This window comes from Aplidium turbinatum, chromosome 5 (genome assembly GCF_918807975.1).
Source record: "Aplidium turbinatum chromosome 5, kaAplTurb1.1, whole genome shotgun sequence".
In the NCBI taxonomy this organism is placed as follows: Eukaryota; Metazoa; Chordata; class Ascidiacea; order Aplousobranchia; family Polyclinidae; genus Aplidium; species Aplidium turbinatum.
In genome coordinates this window covers 1268784-1289408 of record NC_137476.1, presented here as the reverse complement: position 1 = coordinate 1289408, position 20625 = coordinate 1268784, and positions in this window count along the sequence as shown.

Sequence of the window (20625 nt, the reverse complement as noted above, 5' to 3'; positions counted from 1 at the left end):
GTCACAGTAGGCTACGATAAATTGTTGACAATTAACTGCGTTTAACCCAGTTCAGTTTGATTTTATAACTGACCATCACAACCAGGGGCGTTGAAAGGGGGTTCTAGGTGGTACTTTTGGACTCGGGCCCGGAATATTTTTGGGGCCCGGATTTAAAAGATTCCCCGCGACTTCCAACATTTTCAATATCTTAATATAATCAGATCTAAAGAAATTGCCATCAGAGGTTAAAACAGCACTTCAGCCGTAAGATGGTAAAGTACCGGGCCCCCTTCCGGGTATAGTGATTTCCCTAACCACGATTTTTTTTTTCAAAAACACGAAATATTTTTTAACCCATTCTTAAATTCTGAATGTATAAATTTTTTGGTGGTAATCTCTTCTATTGCGTCTACTTTACAAAGAATTAATTTCAGCCGAAAACTCCAACAACTTTAAACATAACGACGAAGATCGTGATTGAGATCAAGGATTTTGCGGTTTGCGTAATGGCGCAGTTGGGGAAATTCGTGGATACAACAAATCTTTGAGAATAGGTCTATATATTCCTCTTAATTTTCTACATTGAACGGCATGTGTCATGCTCATTTTAACAGCACATCAATAAAAGTTTGTACACAACCTTTATATTCATAACATTGTCGATGAAAGGGGCCCGAAAATAAATTGGTACCGGCCCGAGAAATCCTGTCAACGGCCTTGATCACAACATAAAACAATAGGCAAACAAATAATAATTAATTTCCAAACATATCAAAGGTCTAAAACAATTAACTGCGTTCAGCCCAGTTCAGTTCGATTTCGACTATCACAACGAAAAACAATAGATTGTTTGCAAAACATATCAGAGGTCTAAAATAACGATCAGAACCAACACATAAAGCACTAAAGCCTGAAACTATAGCCAGGAACTATAACCAGAACCAGACCTTCTTTGTGGCGGCTCCGCAACGCAGATTGAATTAATGTATTTTATGATGTCATAGCTATTCCGCGTTAGTCACAACTTTCGGAAGGTTTGTTCATTCGAAGCAGAGTGAAACATCATGTGCTTACAATAACAAGCAGCAAGTTAAAATAATTCTCATCTTAGAATTAGACACAGGCCATCTTGGTCACAGTTAACTCTGTCAATAATAGATTTCTGAGGGTAAAGCTGCTGGTTAAGTTAGTCCCTCGTGCTACTGTGAGTTAGCAGCAAACTCACAGCAAGATGAAAGCAACTCCCCAAACAGGCACTGACTTACTACAAAGTCTAAGTCTGTTGTTTCACTTGTTTATGACATTATAGATGATGTTTGCTACAGTTGCAATTTGCAGGCAGGGGCTCCGAAAGGGGGGGGAAGTCGGACAACTTTCCCCCCTAGTATAACATTGTAAAGGAAAAACGAGTAGTTTTTCGTTTTTTCACGTTTGAGGGGGGCCCATTTTTGCCACTAAAATAATAGTGTGCCAACTTAAAAAATAAACAAATTTTTGAAAAAAATAGACAGTTCTAATAGACAGGCAAAGGCCACAATACCACGTGGCCATTGAGCCAGCTACACACCATGCTGGGACTCTGATTGTGAGGCTTTCTATCGTTCCTACCTAAACGCCACACCTGGTAGGCCTACTGCTTCTAATACCGCTGCCACCAGACTATTTGAGCGGCTGCAAAGAAGCCTAACGCGCAAAGAAGCCTAAGCCTATTACGCAAAGAAGCCTAAGCGATGGAACGAAGCCGTCCAAACCATCGACTTCTCACACTCAAACCGCAAAGCATGGAGCATTATCAATAACCACACTGGGCACTCAGCAAACTTCCCCCGCCAGTGCTCCGTTTCTGCAAACGCCATTGCTTCTCAGCTAGTGCAGAATGGGGTCTACAAGACAAAGGACCGCAAGGCATCCCGCCTTGTCGCCAAGGAAGTATCTTCCCTGTGGCGAGTGGAAACACCACAAGACGAAACAATCTCTGGAGATTTGACCACAAGAATTCGCCACCGCCCTCCGCCTAGTGAAACCACACAAGTCCCCAGGGCCGGATAAGATCTGCCCTGAGCTTGTACTCCTTGCCCTCAAGTCCTGGTTGCGTAGATTCCTCTCTTTCTGCGTGCATCACCTTACAATCCCAAAAATCTGGGGAAGAGCTTTAGTAGTTCCGAACCCTAAGCCTCACAAGCCACCAGAGGACCCAAGGAGTTATCGTCCGATATTTCTCTTCTGTGTTTCTTTTAAAATCTTCGAAAGACTGATCTATGCACGCGTCAACCCAATCATCGATCCGCTCCTTCCAAAAGAGCAAGCTGGGTTTTGCCGCGGAAAATCCACCGTAGATCAGGTCACACTCTTGACCAAAGATATCGAGGACTGCTTTGAGGCAAAAAAGAATGCCGGTGCTGTCTTTCTAGATCTCACAGCTGTCTATGACACCGCATGGCATCCCGCCTTACTTGCAAACTGCTTCGCCTGCTTCCTGACCGACATATGGTTCATGTGATTATGGAACTTGTTAGGAATCGAAGCTTCACTCTCACCACCGGCAACTCACGGCGAAGCAGACTGAGGCACCTGAAAAACGGCATCCCATAGGGATGGGTCCTAGCTCCACTTCTTTTCAACATCCACATCTATGACCTGCCAACCACGGTCTCCTTAAAATACGCTTATGCGGGCGACCTGGCAATTCTCCAGTCAAGAAAAAACGTGGGAAAATCTAGAAGACACCTTGAACCAGGACACGAAAACCCTCTCAGCTTATCAGTGGTACATCATCATACACGATTACACAGTAGCTGCAGGATCAACTCCAAATTACCATTAAACTATGCAGCACTTGCTCGACATAGGTAGGCCAATTACACATTGAAAACATCAAAACCTTTTGTCACAATTTCTTTCTATCTCTTACCTGAAAAGAGACTTGGAAAGGATTAATGACATAGTTTAATGGGATAACACCGAAAAGCAGTCAATTAAATGTCGAATATTTCTACTGGTGAAATGATAATGAAAATTTTTGAAGGACTTTAACGAACGGCTTTTCAAATAACTCTAATTTCAAACACAATTTATATCAGCACCAATTCTCATCTACTTGTATTCAATCACTTCAACTCTCAATCAACAATAATCTCTGCACCTATTACCAATCCACAACTCATAACACAACTCTCATAATGAACTCATAATCACACAAATTACACCACGATTTATAGAAAGTTGTTCGGTCTAGTAACCTCGAGAAAGTTACGTAATGTTTCATCATAAGGACTCATTGTTCTGTCAAGTTGCATTAAACTTAAACAAGTAGAACCTTCCAGATTGTCACATAGGGTAGAAGATTCTAGAAAATACGTTACATAACAAAGACCTTGCAATCAAAGGTTACTTCAGGTCAGTGACTAATAATAACACACAACATGAGAATTCCATAACCAAAACAGCACGCTCGGTCAAGATACAAAGCAGCCCGTCGCGAGACCTTGCACCTTGATTGTGACACCTTTTTATCTTAAAAACATTTCAAATGAGGTATATATAAACAAAAATATAACACGGCAACAGGCCATGGATGGGTATCAATCGTATTGGCCACAATGCATAACAATCAAGGAAGGTTTCTGAGATTTTGTACTTTCGAAGCTGTAGCGGCGTATTACACGATATCCATTGACAGAAAGTTGTCTGCTGGCCGGCTGAACATCCAAGCAATAATCACACCAAAGTTCGTCAAATCCTATCAAGTTAGTCCAGTGGTTCTTCACCCATTTTGTTGTTGGCAGCACTTTTAAATCACCAACCAGTCTTCGTCCCCCCTTCTACTCAAAAGTGATGCTCTGACAATAAAGTAATACAATATGATACTTTCTTCATAAAGGGAATTTGAAAAAAAAACTACGATTTAACGTACCCTGTTCACCGTATTGCGAGAGATGATGGTTAACAATCGTATATTTTGTTGGATGGCATATCTCCAATCTCCATGTCACCGGTCTTAAGGGTTGATCGAAACGAGATCTGTGGTTCTGCCAAACGCAGATCTTCTCTGACGTTGTCTAGCCAACAAGAATTATTCCCACGGACGTTAGGAATGAATTTTCTTCAACCACACGACTTCTTCCATGCGTTTTCATGCCTTGTAGATAAGGAAGTATGCTTATCTCTAAGGATAGGCATAAGCTCATGGAAACTCGTCCAAGTCAATGGCTGCAAACAAAACAAAAAAATTCCTACAACTTAAAAACCGGCATGCAGACCGCTGATAGCAAATCTTCTTATATCTGAGCATTATACTGATTTAGGCTACACAGTAAAATCCAATTAAGTGTGTGTTGTATTCTTACTTATGCCTCGTTATTAAGTCAGGAGATACTTCAATGGCTGCTGAATGTCAATGGCTGCAAACAAAACAAAAAAATTCCTACAACTTAAAAACCGGCATGCAGACCGCTGATAGCAAATCTTCTTATATCTGAGCATTATACTGATTTAGGCTACACAGTAAAATCCAATTAAGTGTGTGTTGTATTCTTACTTATGCCTCGTTATTAAGTCAGGAGATACTTCGGTAAGATATAGGTTTTTTGTATATTGAACGAAAAGCTTATAAGTCAGACAACACAATAACAATGCACTGTACTTCACGAACTATTTCTATCACTGCATAAAGATACAACCACGTCTTAGCAGGAGAGTTTAGGCCTCATTAAATACTTAAGCTTCCATGCAACTTTACGCAGACAATGTCGAATCTAAAAGCAATGACCCGTAGCGATACACAACACCTCCCTTCTACTCTGAAAACCCGTTAAAGAGTTAACATTCAAACATTCTTTTTGGCTTACGTCTTCTTGAAGATTTTCTTGATGGTTGTTGGACATGATTGAATATTTCCACATCTGCTTCATCTGCTGGATGGTCAAAACGCGGTTGTAGCTGTTCGATGTACCTTTTCCACTGACCGTGGGGTAATACCCGCACGTTTACACTGTGGCTACCAAACACTTTCGTTACCACAGCTGGGACCCTCTTAGGGTCTTGTGTCTGTTGGGGTCCGCAATACAGCGCATAACAGGGGGTTCCCACTTCGAACTTAGGTCTTTCCACGCCCTGAAGTGCTTCCGCATTCCCTTGCCTGTTCGCTTGCTTACTTTGTGCGAAGTGGGCTGGTGACGGTAGCATGACGTCGATCTTGGCGCGAATGCGCGCCCCGAAAGCAGTTCACCTGATGATAAGCCACTTGATAGCGGTGTTCTTCTGTATAGCATTAAAAACTCTAGAAGTGCTTGCTTGGGTGGCAAGCTCGACTTCTTTAGTGCTTGCTTAACGACTGGACAAGCCGTTCTGCAGCCCCGTTCGTTGCTGGATGATAAGGTGCCCCTGTCAAGTGCACTATACCACTTTCTTAGCACCACTGCTGGAATTCTTCAGATTTAACTCTTTCATATCTGGGCTTTTTGAGACGATGTTTTTCTGGGCAGGGGCACAAAGTGCCTTAAAGTTTAACCGCTTATAACTTCTTTCAGTTATGAACTAGAATCTTTTACCGCTGGAAAAACAATCGCAAGGCCTTTGAGCGTTGAATGATATTGACATGTTTGTAATACATATTATTAAAGTTTGTTAATAAACGTGTTTACGAACGCGGGTCAAATTTGAAAGCTGCCTGATTTTTATAATAAAAAAACAAATCTTTCGTTTTTCCCACTCTCGCGTCATTTGCCTTTTTCTAGACCTCTTTTTCGCTGTGATGGTCAGAAATAAAAACAAAACTCAACTGAACTGTGAAGACGTATTGTCGCCTGATTAGTTACGCTTGGCCGGCCAACAAACAAACTATGTCAATTCGGTGATTACGACGACGTTTGACAGCAATAGATTTATTTTTGATTTGATTCTTTTTGATGCATGTTGTATTCCCATAATCATAACAAAATTGCTCGATTATTGATTTCACAACGCCTTATCGTACCCTAGATTCTTGCAAGTATATTCACTTGTATTTATCTCGTAGAGCGTCGATACAATATAATATAACACCTGTCATGCTACATACATAACGTGTTTTGTCAGCACCACGGTGTAATGAATTCTAGGTCATTGATTTTCGTTATGAGTTCACAGCGTCCCTACAATGAAGAATGAGAGGTACTTCAAGCGGTCCCATCATTGCTAAAAATCATTATACGTTTCACATATTTGTGTAATCGGTTGTAACAGTCAAATTATCCCAATTTACTGTCATTCAACCTATTTAGACAAATATAGATGAGTTTATATCGGACAGAAAACAAAGTATCCTGGCTCATTTCAATTTCTTTGCGCAAAACTTATAAACTTTACAGCTATTCTACGTCATTTTGATGTCTCATGGCACTTTGTTATTTATGAGATGAAGAATACTTTGAATAAGACACAAAGCATTCCTGATTATTGCGGCAAACTCTTGAATTATGTAAAATCGTACTGATGAATTCCTCTAAACGTGCGATATAGATTATCTGCAACACGTTTGCAGTATATTTAGCTCTGAGACTATTATGAGCAACTGTCCAAATAAAACGACATCTACGATATGTTAGTATGCTAAAGACCAACGTTGCGTACAGGAGTAATGTAGAAATGCACATAATACCATGGCGATATTACAAGTCAGGTTACATCATTAGGCTATATGAAAAAAATATGTTTTATGGCCCAATTAATTTGATATTGAAAAGGCCAGAAGTAAAGTAATAAACTTCGGAGCATAACCGTAGGATTTAGAGGTAATTCGGACTATGAATATCAAAGCTAACACATTAGCGAACATATTATTCAAACGTTTCGAAAACTGCTGTTTTCATCGTCAGTCAAAAGTAAGAATGAAGCTATGTTTTTACAATGGCAAAATCGAGCGAAAAATGCGATGCAGTAGTTGAGTCACCTCGGCTATCAAAATCAGTCACTCAACAACGATTCAACATCTGCCAACGTTGAATCAATGCAAATGGCTGACTCTGCCAGCAAGGAATAGTATAGCGTCTGAATAATAATTGTAACGAATGTCTGCTCTTTCCTCCAATTATCGTATTATTAAATTTAACTTCTTAATTGCTCAAAACACGAACAGTTGAAGAAAAAAATCTTCTCACACCCTATGTTGGATTTATTTTTCTTGCAAAATGAAGTCATTTTGTTTCAGCAAGTGGCCCGAGTGTACCTTATACCACAGTTCAAAATTATGGTTTCGATGTGTCTTATGATGCAAGGCAAACGGCAAGTTTATTAGCAACCGAAGATGAAAGAGATGCAAATATTTCGGATAGTGATGTTGCTTGATGCAAGGCAAACGGCAAGTTTATTAGCAACCGAAGATGAAAGAGATGCAAATTTTTCGGATAGTGATGTTGATTTGCCTTTATCTGATGGTGAAGGTGGTCCGCTAACATCTGACAAGCGTAACGAAGATGAGGTCGTGACCGTCAGACATGGGCAGTCCCAACGTCGTAGGAGCCATGCCGTCAAATCATTAGATAGCGCCTTGGATGAGGAAAATTACCATACATTGCCTGACCAGGAAGAGGAGCGAATGTCGGTGGTTGTTGACTAAAGAAGTAGAGTGAAAGTTGTTTGGAGTACCAAGCAACCATCAATAAGAGGAAGACAAAACTCTGCTAATGTGGTGCACAGTTTACCAGGAGTAAAGCGCGATTATCAATATGCAACGACGTCGTATGATGCATGGCGTTTCTTATTTACAGCAGAGATGATCTACATCATTGTTTCAAGCACCAGCACATGTATACGAGAGAGGCTATCGCGAATATCGGAGGCTCAACGAACATCTTGGCATGCTTCACATTTTCAGCAAACTGATGCCATGGAACTAGAAGCATTCATTGGATTGTGGTATATTAGAGGACTACTCAAGCAAACATTTCACCGAATTAAGATTGCTTTTCCCATTTATATGGACATCCTATATTTAGTGCGACAATGTCGTTGAACCGATTCAAATTTCTGTCTGCAAATATTCGTTTTGATGATAAAAGCACTAGGGCCAATCGCTGGCAAAGTGACCGATTTACAGCAATCAGAGAACTTTTCCAATGTTTTACTGGAAATTGTGAAAAGATTTTAATACCAGAAGACTTCCTTTCACTGGATGAGACTTTGTTTCCATCCCGCGTTGGTGTGTCCTTCAGGCAATAAGCTTCAGGCAAAAAATAAGCACTGCTAAATATGATTTGTTGCTAAGAAGCATAAATAGTGCGCGTATGCCATTCACCTATACCGCCATAGCTTATGCGGGTAAGCCAGTAGGTGTACCAGGACCACACTATCTGACTTCCACTATGGAATATGTGGAAACGTTGGTACACAATTTGGACAGAGTTTCTTCGCTTCAAGGACGAAACATATCCCTTGATCGCTTTTACACTTCACTTGATTAGGCAGAATGGCTTTGGAACAAAAACATAACTTTAGTTGGAAAATGGCAAAGCAATAGAAAAGGGGTTAGCGAGTTAAAATCTCTCACTGATTGGGAAGCCTTCAGTACCAAAATTTACTGGGAGGAGTCGAGAAACCACATTACCGTTGCGTCATACGCAGTCAAACCAAAATCTACCGGTAAACGCAATGTTCTGGTCTTATCAACTATGCAGCCAATCCTTGGAGTAACCAAAGATGACAGAAAGGGAAAAACCTGCGATAATCAAGCTCTACGATTTTACCAAGGGTGGGACTGATGTCGTCGACCAGAAGATGGCATATTATAGCGTCAAGCCGAAATCAGCCAAATGGACTGTGTCTGCATTTTCTTACATTTTAGACGTTGCGCGGGTGCATGCGATGACCATTAGTTACTTGAACCGCGAGTTGTCCTTTTCACAAGCCAAGGGAGACGAAAGTTTTGTGGAGGGGTGGCAGCTAGCCATGTCATTAGTCAAACCACACATGTCTAGACGATTGGATGATGTACCTATTCTACGTGGGCACTCCGCCATACAATGTCAACATTTTTGGGACGAAACCATAGATTAACAGCAAACTCAAGTTTGCTATTACCAGTGGTTTTCATAATGAAATAACGGGCTATCATAAGATTTGTTCTTATCATGTTATCGTTGATTATGAGATTAGATATTTTAATCACAGTATTTGGTCATTTCTGCTATATGGCTGTGAATCGTGGACTGTATGCCCGAAGATAGTGAAGAAGATCAACAGTGCTGAAATTTGGTTCATTCCTAGAATGATGGGAATTAACTGGATGGATAAAATCACTAACGAATAAGTGTGGAGACGCTCTGGGTGCACCCCTGGTGTCCTCATCACAACTATCAAAAAAAGGCAAATGACATTTATCGGGCATGTCTACCGCAAACGCGGAATTGAACACTCGGCAATGATGAGGCGATTTCCTGGTCAGAGACACCAGGGGCGTCCACGTTTGGAAATCTTCAAAAATCTTTCAACGTGAACAAACCAAAATTTTGAAAATCTAATTAGAAGTATGGACAATCGATCGTTGTGGAGACTCACGGTAGCCGACGCCTTATTCAGGCATGGCCGATGATGATGATGATTTGGTCATCACCGTTTTATTCAAAAGCGGGGTATTTTTCTATCTATTAATTGATCGAAATATTACTTATACAGTAAAGCTGTGCGGTTCAATTTCATTACCATTATAGCCTACTTGACGATGCTAATTTACTACACTTGCAATACGGTCTGTTTTGTACAATATTTCGCACAAGTCATATTTTTTTGTGACTGGAATTTCTTGTCTTCGAAAAATTTTGATAAGTCAGTTTTTCTCAATGCAACGACGAGCTGCATGTCTTCATTTTCAATAAACAGTGCCTGGGTGACATTATGTGTTTCCGTTTTCGCTTATAGGCATTACTTCCACAGATCAAATGTTTGTACTGTTTCAACGTCTGACGATGGTGAACCGCTGTAAAGCGGCCGATATTTTCTGCGAAAGTTTTGCGTAACAAAAAAGCATTCATTCCAGAGGAATGCAATTTGAAACAAACTCATGATTTTCTTAGGTTGTATCGCAACACCGCTGAACGTTGTATCGACATAAGCAAAGTATCTATAAGCTGCTAGCACTCGCAATGACACGATAGGACATATCAAGCTGTGCTTATTTCTCTACGATGAGAATTACGTCAGGGCAAGAGCGGCAAACCCGAGTTGACCTTTCGCTGCTTGTTATTTGAGCAAACAAATTATATGGTAGATTATAAATATTAGTGCAATCAGGGTTGCCAGACTAAAAATTGAAAAAAAGGCCAAACTCAACAAGAAAAAAGGCCAAATTGAGGCCAAATAGGTAGAAAAAAGGCCAAAAATAAGCCAAACTTAAACAAGATAAAATAAGCATTGTAATCACGGTTGTCAGACTGTGAAAAGGTCTTAATGTCAAAATAATACAAGAAAAATCCATGGAAAATTTTCTTAGGAGGTGTAGGCCTAGCGCCTGCGATCTTTTTTCATGTTTGCTTTAGACAGTCTAATTGCCGTTGTGAAATTTGTGCTTGGTAGGAATTTGAAACGCTGGCTGAAAATTAGGGCGTTTTCTCGGAATTTTCACCACTTATCAGGGGTTGATTTTACATACGTAGTTTTACGTTGTTGTAGGTGTTGCGCATTTGACACATGCTGCCAGGCCCGTAGCCAGCCGGGGGACCTTGCCCCCCTGAAAAAAAATTCGCCCCCCCTTGGCAAAATCCCAACATTCTCGAGCAACAGCCACAATTATAATGATTTTGCCCATTTAAAATTTTTCGGCCCTCCCTAAAAACAGTTGGACCCCCTTGCTCTGCGGTCTGGCTACGGCCCCGCATGCTGCATTGCTTGAAGCAATAAGCCCCTTTAAATCAATTGTTCAGCGTTAAATAAACACAGTCAGTTTGTGAGTTTCCAGTATGGTTTCTGTCGGCCAGTTGTGTGGTGCCTTATTTTCTCAGTCAGTTTGTCACGGATGCCTTTCTCGGAAGTCACTGTGTTAGTTTAATTATGGTTGTAGTGTAGTTTTTCATGTTCTGAATTAGTTTAGCTCGTTCTATGTGAATTCAAGGCATTATTTGGCTACAACGTTCCGACGTGGAAGTTCATTCATTTCTTTGTAATAAACTCCTACTCACAAAAGAAGCAAGGTATTGTTCTCAAGATCATCCCCACTACATGCTAGTACCCGGGATGTTGCTGTAGCAGCTACAGCTAGGTATGGGAGGATGTTCAGACCACTCGACGTCCGCTACAAAGGCAATACCTTAGCAAGGTATGAAAGGAATGGTCCAACAGGAAAGAGTCTTACTGTAGTGTCGAACAGACCTGAACACTTTCCATAAGAAGGTCAAATATGAAGGCAATCAATATTAAAATGTCATCAGTGAATAAAGCTAAATTCATATCGTCATAATTGAATAATTTATGTTCATGTCGTCTAAATTCCTCAATCGTCGTAGGCTACTGCGTGATGTGCAGTCTGACTATGGGAAGAGCTCAACACTTTGCTCTCCTGGGCCGCATCAAAACGGGCTTTTGCCTAAGGATGGGTTTCTTTTATGCCTGGTTTTCTTTCTCCATCCTATTTTTATTATGATGACTGCTCATCCATATTAATATTGGAACTGGCAAATGCGAACCACAACACTTTTCATTAGGCTATCATTTATTGCTACATGTGTGCTTCTGTTTGTTTTTTGGGTTTTGTGGCCGTGCAAACTACAGACATACAGGCTACTACATGATTTACTATTCAGGCACGTTTGAAACCTTTCAAGGTTTTGCCACCATTTCCCGTTCATTAACGTCCTGGTAGGCCTATATCCACTATTGTAGTTACTATACTTAGTTAGTATCTTTTTCGTCCCGGACGCGTTAATGACTAAAAATAAATGAATGAATGATGTATTGATGTATGTATCATTTAAGTGAACATTACTAGAGTAATTATTAAAAAAAGATTCTTTTGTAACAAGTCTATGATCAATAATATATTTGCTCATCACAAAATTATTTATAACATCACAATAATAGTAATTTGAAACGCACTCAATTGCACAACCACGAATCACTTGTATTGCTCAACAACTGAATTTCTGAAAGCATGCTCTGCTGGCAAGCCAGCGGTTGTGTTGGACTACCGACCGATCGAAAATGCAGCTGACTTTAGTGACCTTTCGGTCTTTCGCTGCCATCCTTGTTGTGCGAATTATTTGTGTTTATTGTGTTTTTGTATATTTTTGTTTTTTTCTTTCTTTTTTACAATAACAAAACAAAAATAAATTGAACTGAAAGTGAACACGTTAGTCGTTACATTTCTGTGTAGGCCACCTACTTTTGAACGTTAACATTATAATTCCAAAATAATGTCTATAACATTCATATTTATCGATATCTTATGACTTGTAGCGAATTGTAATAAACTATAGCAAAAATAATTCTGAAAGTAGCAAGTATATGTAAGAGAAATATTGATTATTATGCATTTTAAAGATTAAATTTAAAAAAGGCCAAATTTAAGGCCAAATCTAGAAAAAGGCCAAACGTATAATTTCTAAGGCCAAACGGCTTTAAAAAAAGCCAAATTCGAGAAAATTGGCCTTATAAAGGCCAATCTGGTAACCCTGAGTGCAATTTCTTTGTAATGTAAAAACGCCCAAAAATGCCTTATATTTATAAGGAAAAGTAAATTTTTGTTTAGTTTAGCATTACTCCATGTTATAATTCAAAAATATGCGTTCGAACGGTCAATTTTGAAGCGGTTTTCGGGAAATTAGAATAAAAACCTACTTTCTATCGTTTTATCATCTCAAACACTTTATGTCAATAGCTTTGTGGGGTGAAATTTTAATTTCTACACGCACAATACACATGGCTATTATCTTGCAAAATATTTTGGCTCTGTGATTTTCATAGTTCCCGTTATTAGCAATTAATTAGCACGGGGCTAAAATAGCCCGTGTCGAATATCGAATATCGTGACGTCACACGCGTGCCAAAGGGGGGGTTGTAACCCCCAACCCCCCTCCCACTTGGCTACGCCACTGAGATGCTGTATCGGAGGATGGGGTAAGACACATCAAAAGACGCATCGCTTGGCTGTAAATCTACACTGTCTTCGCCGTTCGCAATGAAGCGTCCACGTTATAAGTTGCAAACTCTTTCACAGTTCAGAAGAGCTTTGCCAGCGCAGAATTGCACCTTTTGTTGTTACCCAACCAGAGATCTCTCACCAACCACAATTTACAAAGCTCACTCTAAACTATTACTTACATACGGTCGACGTCTGTTGATGTTGTGTATGTCTTGTAAAAGCGGCGCGATCATTTCGGTTACAGCTGCACAAGCTAACGCAAGGCGAGGCACGAAAGGGGATGCTCATAATAATTTGACGTCTACTGGCGTTGAATCAATGCAAATAGGGTGATGTTTCTATAAAATATTCAATTCTGCAAGTTGGGCACGTTCTATGCGCCGGCGCGTAACACCAGTGAATAAAGAAACAACAGGAGAAAATTTCTGCTCCTAAAAAGAGCAAACTGCAAAATGTTTCTGACAAGGTGTCATAAACCACGTTGTATTTCAAAAAGTATCTGAGATACAAATTTTTGAGTAGCATCTCCAATATGCGTATGAACTTTGTGACAAAGTCATGAAATTTCAGCTTTTTAGAATAGTTTTATCGTATGGTTTTCAGCGTTTAAAATTTCGTAAGGCATGAGATGCCCTAGCCCAGGCATGAAAGGGAACTTGTGGCGTTGTCTGATACTATTGTATATGGATAGCCAAAATGTGAGATATCTTCTTCCAGCAGCTCAGTCGTAGCTTGCGTTCCCACTGATGTAGTTGGGTGAATGCAAGGGTACTTAGATTACGCATCTACAATGACTAGCCAATTGCGTCCCATAAAATTAATTGCATGGTCAATATGAATTCTACTCCACGGCTTCTTTGGCAACATCTACGGATGTTTAATTGCTTTTGCCAGTTTGTTTTGATGTTCGGAGCATGCAGTGCACTGACGACAATTTTCTGCAATGTCTTGGTCGATTCTGGGCCAATAAACTGCTGACCGTTCCAGCTGCTTCATTCTTTGTATCCCGAAGTGTCCAAGATGAAGAAGTTCCATGACTTGTTTGTGAATACTTCGTGGAATGACTGGTCGGGCTCTATATAGTAAGCAACCATTCTCTACAGAAAATGATGGAGCGATTCTTCTGAAGTCTTCTGTCGAGTATGCGTCACAATTTGGTGCTTCAAAGGTCTTTGATTCAGGCCATCCTTCCCTGGTGTATCTCATTACCGTTGAGATGACTGGATCCTTGAGAGACTCTTTCGGGGTCATTCCAGGCTCTGTTGGATTCAGCTGAGCGTTGACCATTTTGACGGTACTCACTACAAGAGTGTTCTCTTCCTCTTCCTTTCCGTCGAAGATGACGTATTCTCCCGCATGCAACCTGCTGAGTGCGTCAGCGTTGCCGTGCTCTTGCGTTTTCCTGTACTCAATTGAGTAGTCGTATTGGCTCAACATGAGTGACCATCTTGCCAAACGGTTGGCTGCTAAAGCTGGTGTGGCTTCGTTTGGTCCGAATAATGCCAGTAGTGCTTTGTGGTCTGTGACTAAAATAAACTTTCTTCCGTAAAGATATTGGTGGAACTTTTGTAATCCAAAAATTATTGCTAGCGCTTTTTTCTGTATCTGGCTATAACGCCTTTGCGTATCTGTCAATGTTTTTGACACATTGGCGATTGGTCGTTCTTGGCCATCTTGGAAACGATGGGAAAGTGCTGCTCCAATTCCGACACTTGACGCATCGCATGATATGCCGACAGGCAGAGAAGGATCGAAATGAGCCAATACAGAATCTGCGCAGAACACCTTCTTTAGAGTTTGAAAAGCTTCTTCCTGCTCTGCTTCCCATTGCCACTTTACTCCTTTTCGTGTGAGCTTATGAAGTGGTTCTGTTGTGGAAGATAGGTTTGGCAAAAACTTGCTGCAAAATTGCACGGAACCAAGAAAAAACCTCAGGCTGGACACGTCGTTTGGTGGTGGCATCTGTAAAACTGCGTCCACTTTATGTCCTTTTGCAATGCCTGTCTTGGATAGCAGGTGTCCCAGGTACTCAACGCTTAGTTGAGCAAAAGCGCATTTTTCCAGACGACATCTTAAACCCTTTTGTTGCAAGCGATGCATAAAAGCTCTCAAGTTTTGCAGATGCTCCTCGGCATTGTGTCCACTCACCAAAATGTTGTCTAAGTAAACAGCTACTCCTTTCAAATCAGAGGAAACCATCTACAATTTGTAGTGAAACCATCTACAATTCCTCTATTAAGAAGTTTATTACGCTAAAATGCAACTAGGTTGTTCTGACGACATAAACTGCAAACTGAATTGAGACTGAAAATAAACACCAGTAAAGACGACAAAGGAACTTAAGGCAACGTAACAAAGCAATCAGCAACAAAGCAATCAGTAACAACGTAAATTACAATGCAACTTAATGCAATAACATGTCATTCACCCCTTCCATAGATTATCAATAGGGATCAACAAAAATTAAAGGCGCTAATACATTAAATACATTTAATTAATTTACAAATCTGTTTGGCGGTCGCCTTGAACGTGATGAGCGCCGGGGCATGGGGCGCTCGCTAGAATCAGTCGGTATATAAGTTTCCGATGACGGGGCAGGTGCATCTTCATTGACAGGCTCATTATTAGTTGTTATTTCTTCGGGAAATTCCACAGATGGATTGTTTATCCCTTCGTTTGGACTCCCGGGATCCGGCAAACTAAGAGTCGACTCGTCAAGGCCACCACGAGCAGTTGGAGCGATGTCACGAATTGACACTGTGGTTTCGCGTCCGTTCGCGAAACGAACGTGCGCGTAGTTCGGAGTTGCATGAGTCATTTCCACTTCTTCGACAAGCGGTTCATACTTGCTAGCACGAACGTGTCGTCTCAATAAAACCTTTTGAGGACATTTAACCCAAGTAGGTATGGAAAGACCTAGACTTGAACGACGCTGAAAATTAAAAAATCGCTCGTGTGGCGTCACGTTTGTTGCAGTACATAATAAAGAGCGCATAGAATGTAAAACATCAGGTAGAACACACTCCCATTTGGAAATAGGAAGATCTCGAGTTTTCAAAGCAAGTTTTACAGAAGTCCAAATTACGTCGTTGTATCTTTCGCATTGGCCATTAGCCCGTGGATTGTATATAGAAGTTCTGCTGGTAGGAATACGCAAACTGTACATGTAAGACACAAAATCCTTAGACATAAACGATGCACCTCTATCCGAATGCACATAACCACATTTACCAAACATTGCAAAAAGACTAGACATGCACGAGATTACAGTTTCAGTGTCTACTTTACTACAAGGAAAGGCGAAAGGAAATCGAGAGTACTCATCTACTACAGTCAGAATGTATTTGTTATTCGTAGCAGAAGGTAAAGGTCCTTTGAAATCGATGCTTAAGCGCTCCATAGGTTGCGTAGCTTTTATCAATGGAGTTTCAATTGGCTTGTAGAACTTAGGTTTCAACTCAGCACAAATTTTACAAGCGGATGTCATTTTACGGATGTCATCAATAGAATAAGGCAAATTCTTTGTTTTAACATAATGATGCATGCGAGTTACTCCAGGGTGGCATAAGGCCGCATGAATTTCATACAACGAATTGTCCATCATAGTTGCACAATACACTCTAGATAAAGTGTCAGGAGCAGTATTATACTTCCCTGCTCGATAAACGATTTCATAATCGTACTGTGATAGTTCCAGTCGCCATCTCAAAATTTTTGCATTTTTTACCTTGCCATGGTTGTTGCTGTTGTACATGAATGCCACCGATTTTTGATCTGTGACAAGTTTGAATCGGCGTCCCGCTAGAAAATGACTCCATTTTCGAATGGCTTCGATAATTGCCGTCGCTTCTTTCTCTATGCTTGAGTGAACTTTTTCACTTTTGTTGAGTGTCCTGGAAAAAAAAGCAACGGGTCGCCCGTTCTGATTTAAAGTGGCTGAAATGGCAATGTCAGATGCGTCAGTTTCTACTGTAAATGAAATTTCTTCATCTATCACCCCAAGCGTAACTTGAGCCAATTCAGCTTTCAACGTCGCGAAAGAGTTTAGGGCTGCATCATTCAGAGGAAAGGTAGTGTTTCGAATTAGAGGCTGAATTTTGTCAGAATAACGCGAAATCCATTGCGCATAATACGCAAATAAACCGACAATCCTCTGCTGTTGTTTACTACTTTCTGGAGGCGGGATTTTTAGTAAAGCTTCCACTCTTTCGGGGTTAGGACTTAAAGTACCTTTAGAGATTCTATATCCAAGCAAGTCGATTGTATCTGCCGAATAAGTACTTTTTGCTTCATTGAAAGTTAGATTGCATTCTCGAGCTACTGCAAGAAATTTTGATAAATTTTGATCGTGCTCTTCTTGGGTTTTCCCGCAAATGGTAATATTGTCAAGATAAGCGTACGTACCTTTGCACTCGTAGTCTTTGATAATGTTGTCCATTATCTGTTGAAAACCAGGTACTGCATTCGTTAGACCAAACGGCGTTCTCTTCCATTGCCACAAGCTTCCATCGGCTTCGAAAGCAGTGTAATTTCGATCTTGCAGAGGAACTTCTACCTGGTGGTACGCACTTTTTAAATCTAGCGTTGTATAGATGCTGTTCCTAGCAACATTGTTCACTACGTCTGACATAAGAGGTAAAGGATACGCGTCCAAACAAGTGAATTTGTTTATGGTTTGGCTAAAATCGATGACCATACGCTTTTTGTGATTTTCTTGAGTGACCACAAGAGGTTGTGCTCGCCATGGCGAACGACTCGGCTCAATTAGACCTTCCTTATAAAGTCGCTGCACCTCTGAAGAGATAAAACTTCTATCGGCTTGAGAATACTTTCTAGGCTTTGTAGCAATCGGATGGCACTGCTTCCTTAAGTGTTTGAAAAGCTGTATTGAAGTTGACGTTTTAATAGCTTCTAATGCTCCGATCTGTAACGTTGGCATAGGCCCTCCAAATTGAATATTCACGCTTTTGTGCTGTTTCATAAAAGTTTGTCCGATAATTAGGTCGGTGAGCAAATTTTTCAAAACAGTGACTCCTACATTATCATACTCTTGTCCAAAAAGCGCAACTTTTACGTTACAGATTCCTAAACTTTGCGATGAACATCCTTTCACGGCTAAACCAATGCGGCATTCACTTTCTTCAAGATTTAGTTTTAGACGCTTTCTTAAACGATCGCTCATGTGACATAGGGTAGAGCCAGTGTCGATGAGAGCATTGGCTTGAACTCCATTAACTGTAACAGGGACGTTGACCTTTGCGTGGGTGTCGAAAAATTCGGTTGCCGTATTCATAATGACATCTCGTGGAGAAGAAGCAGATGAATAAATATGTTTTCGATTTACCCTGGAAAAACGACAAACTTTTGAGAAATGACCTTTTTTAGAACATTTGAAACAAATAACTTCACGAGCAGGGCAATATCTTCTACTATGTCGCCTATTTCCGCAAAGTTACACTTTTTAACCAACGCGGCGCTAACATCTGAGCTTTCTTCCTTATCTGAAGAATCTTCAATTTTAAAGGTAGGACGTGTTTCAAAAGTTGTTGCGCCACAATCAAGTGAAGACGGAGTCTGGCTCGCAGTCATTTCGACACGATTGCAAAACGTTTGGGCATCATCTAAGGATCGAGCTTTATCAAAAGTTTGTTGTAGCGAAGCATTTTTGTCCTCTAGCAAGCGTTGTTTAATGTGATTTGACGAAATCCCAGCGATAAACAAGTCACGTATAGCTTCCTCTTTATGCTCAACTGCCGATACGGCCCGAAAGTCACAGGAGAGGCTCAATCGCTTTAAGGTCTGCATGTACTCGTCTAGTGATTCATCTGGCTTCTGCTTCCTAGTTTTTAAAACAAATCGAGAAAACATGGGGTTAGAAACCTTTTCAAAAAGGCGCTTCAGTTGTTCGATAGCTTCATCATAATTTGTTGTCTCACACACCAGTTCATATACTGAAGCGTCTATATGATTTATAAGCAAATTCAACTTGTCTTCAGCTGAAACTTCTCCGAGCTTTTCTACATAAATTGTAAAAGACTTGTACCAATGCACCCATTGTCGTTTAGCGTCTTTACTTTGCGAGTCCGCAGCTAAGAGTCTAGGGCGCAAGTCTTTTAGATCCATACTTTATTAGCGTAATGAAATGTAGTGAAACCATCTACAATTCCTCTATTAAGAAGTTTATTACGCTAAAATGCAACTAGGTTGTTCTGACGACATAAACTGCAAACTGAATTGAGACTGAAAATAAACACCAGTAAAGACGACAAAGGAACTTAAGGCAACGTAACAAAGCAATCAGCAACAAAGCAATCAGTAACAACGTAAATTGCAATGCAACTTAAAGCAATAACATGTCACTTCCCATTGCCACTTTACTCCTTTTCGTGTGAGCTTATGAAGTGGTTCTGTTGTGGAAGATAGGTTTGGCAAAAACTTGCTGCAAAATTGCACGGAACCAAGAAAAAACCTCAGGCTGGACACGTCGTTTGGTGGTGGCATCTGTAAAACTGCGTCCACTTTATGTCCTTTTGCAATGCCTGTCTTGGATAGCAGGTGTCCCAGGTACTCAACGCTTAGTTGAGCAAAAGCGCATTTTTCCAGACGACATCTTAAACCCTTTTGTTGCAAGCGATGCATAAAAGCTCTCAAGTTTTGCAGATGCTCCTCGGCATTGTGTCCACTCACCAAAATGTTGTCTAAGTAAACAGCTACTCCTTTCAAATCAGAGGTGAGTTGACCCATATTTTTTTGGAAATGGCCAGAAGCTGAGCTGATGCCAAAAGGTAATCTCATCTGGAGTTAGACTCCTTGATAGGTGCTCAGAGCAAGCTTCTTTTGGCTTTCTGGACTCAGTGGTATTGGATTATAGGCACCAGCCAAGTCGATCTTTGTGAATCCATAACCACCTCCCAGCTTGTGCATGAGCTCTTCCGGCAGAGGAAGAGGTTGTCCATGTGTTTCCAGCTGAGAGTTGGTGGTAACGGAATAATATCCACAAACTTGGAGGGATGCTGTGCTTTGCCCTGGAAGTTTTGTCTTGCGTACAGGCACCACAGGAGTACCGTAATCATTAAACTGGGCTGGCTTCCAAACCCCTTTGGCAATGCCAGCGTCATACGCTTGGGCTAAATCAGACTGTATGGCAAATGGTATCGGTCTGGGTTTGCAAAACAAGGGCTTGACATTCGGTTTAAATTTGACATCAAGCTCAAAATCTTTCAAACACCCCAATTCTGGTTTGAAAAGGTCAGGGAACTCATTACATAATTGCTTACAAGCATTTTGGAGAGATGTGTCTGCGGAAAGTTTATCAAAAACATGATTTGCACCAATCAAATTACACACTTTAGAATCAGCAGGAGATATCAAAGCATCTACAGAAATTTGTAATTTAGAAATTGCATCTCTACCAACTAAATTCAAATCAGTTACATTTGTCACAATAAACGATAAATTATTGCAGTTCGCGTTAGAGTCTTCTGTCGTAACGGAATTCGGGCGAAAAATGCCCATAATTGGCAATTTGTGTCTGGAAG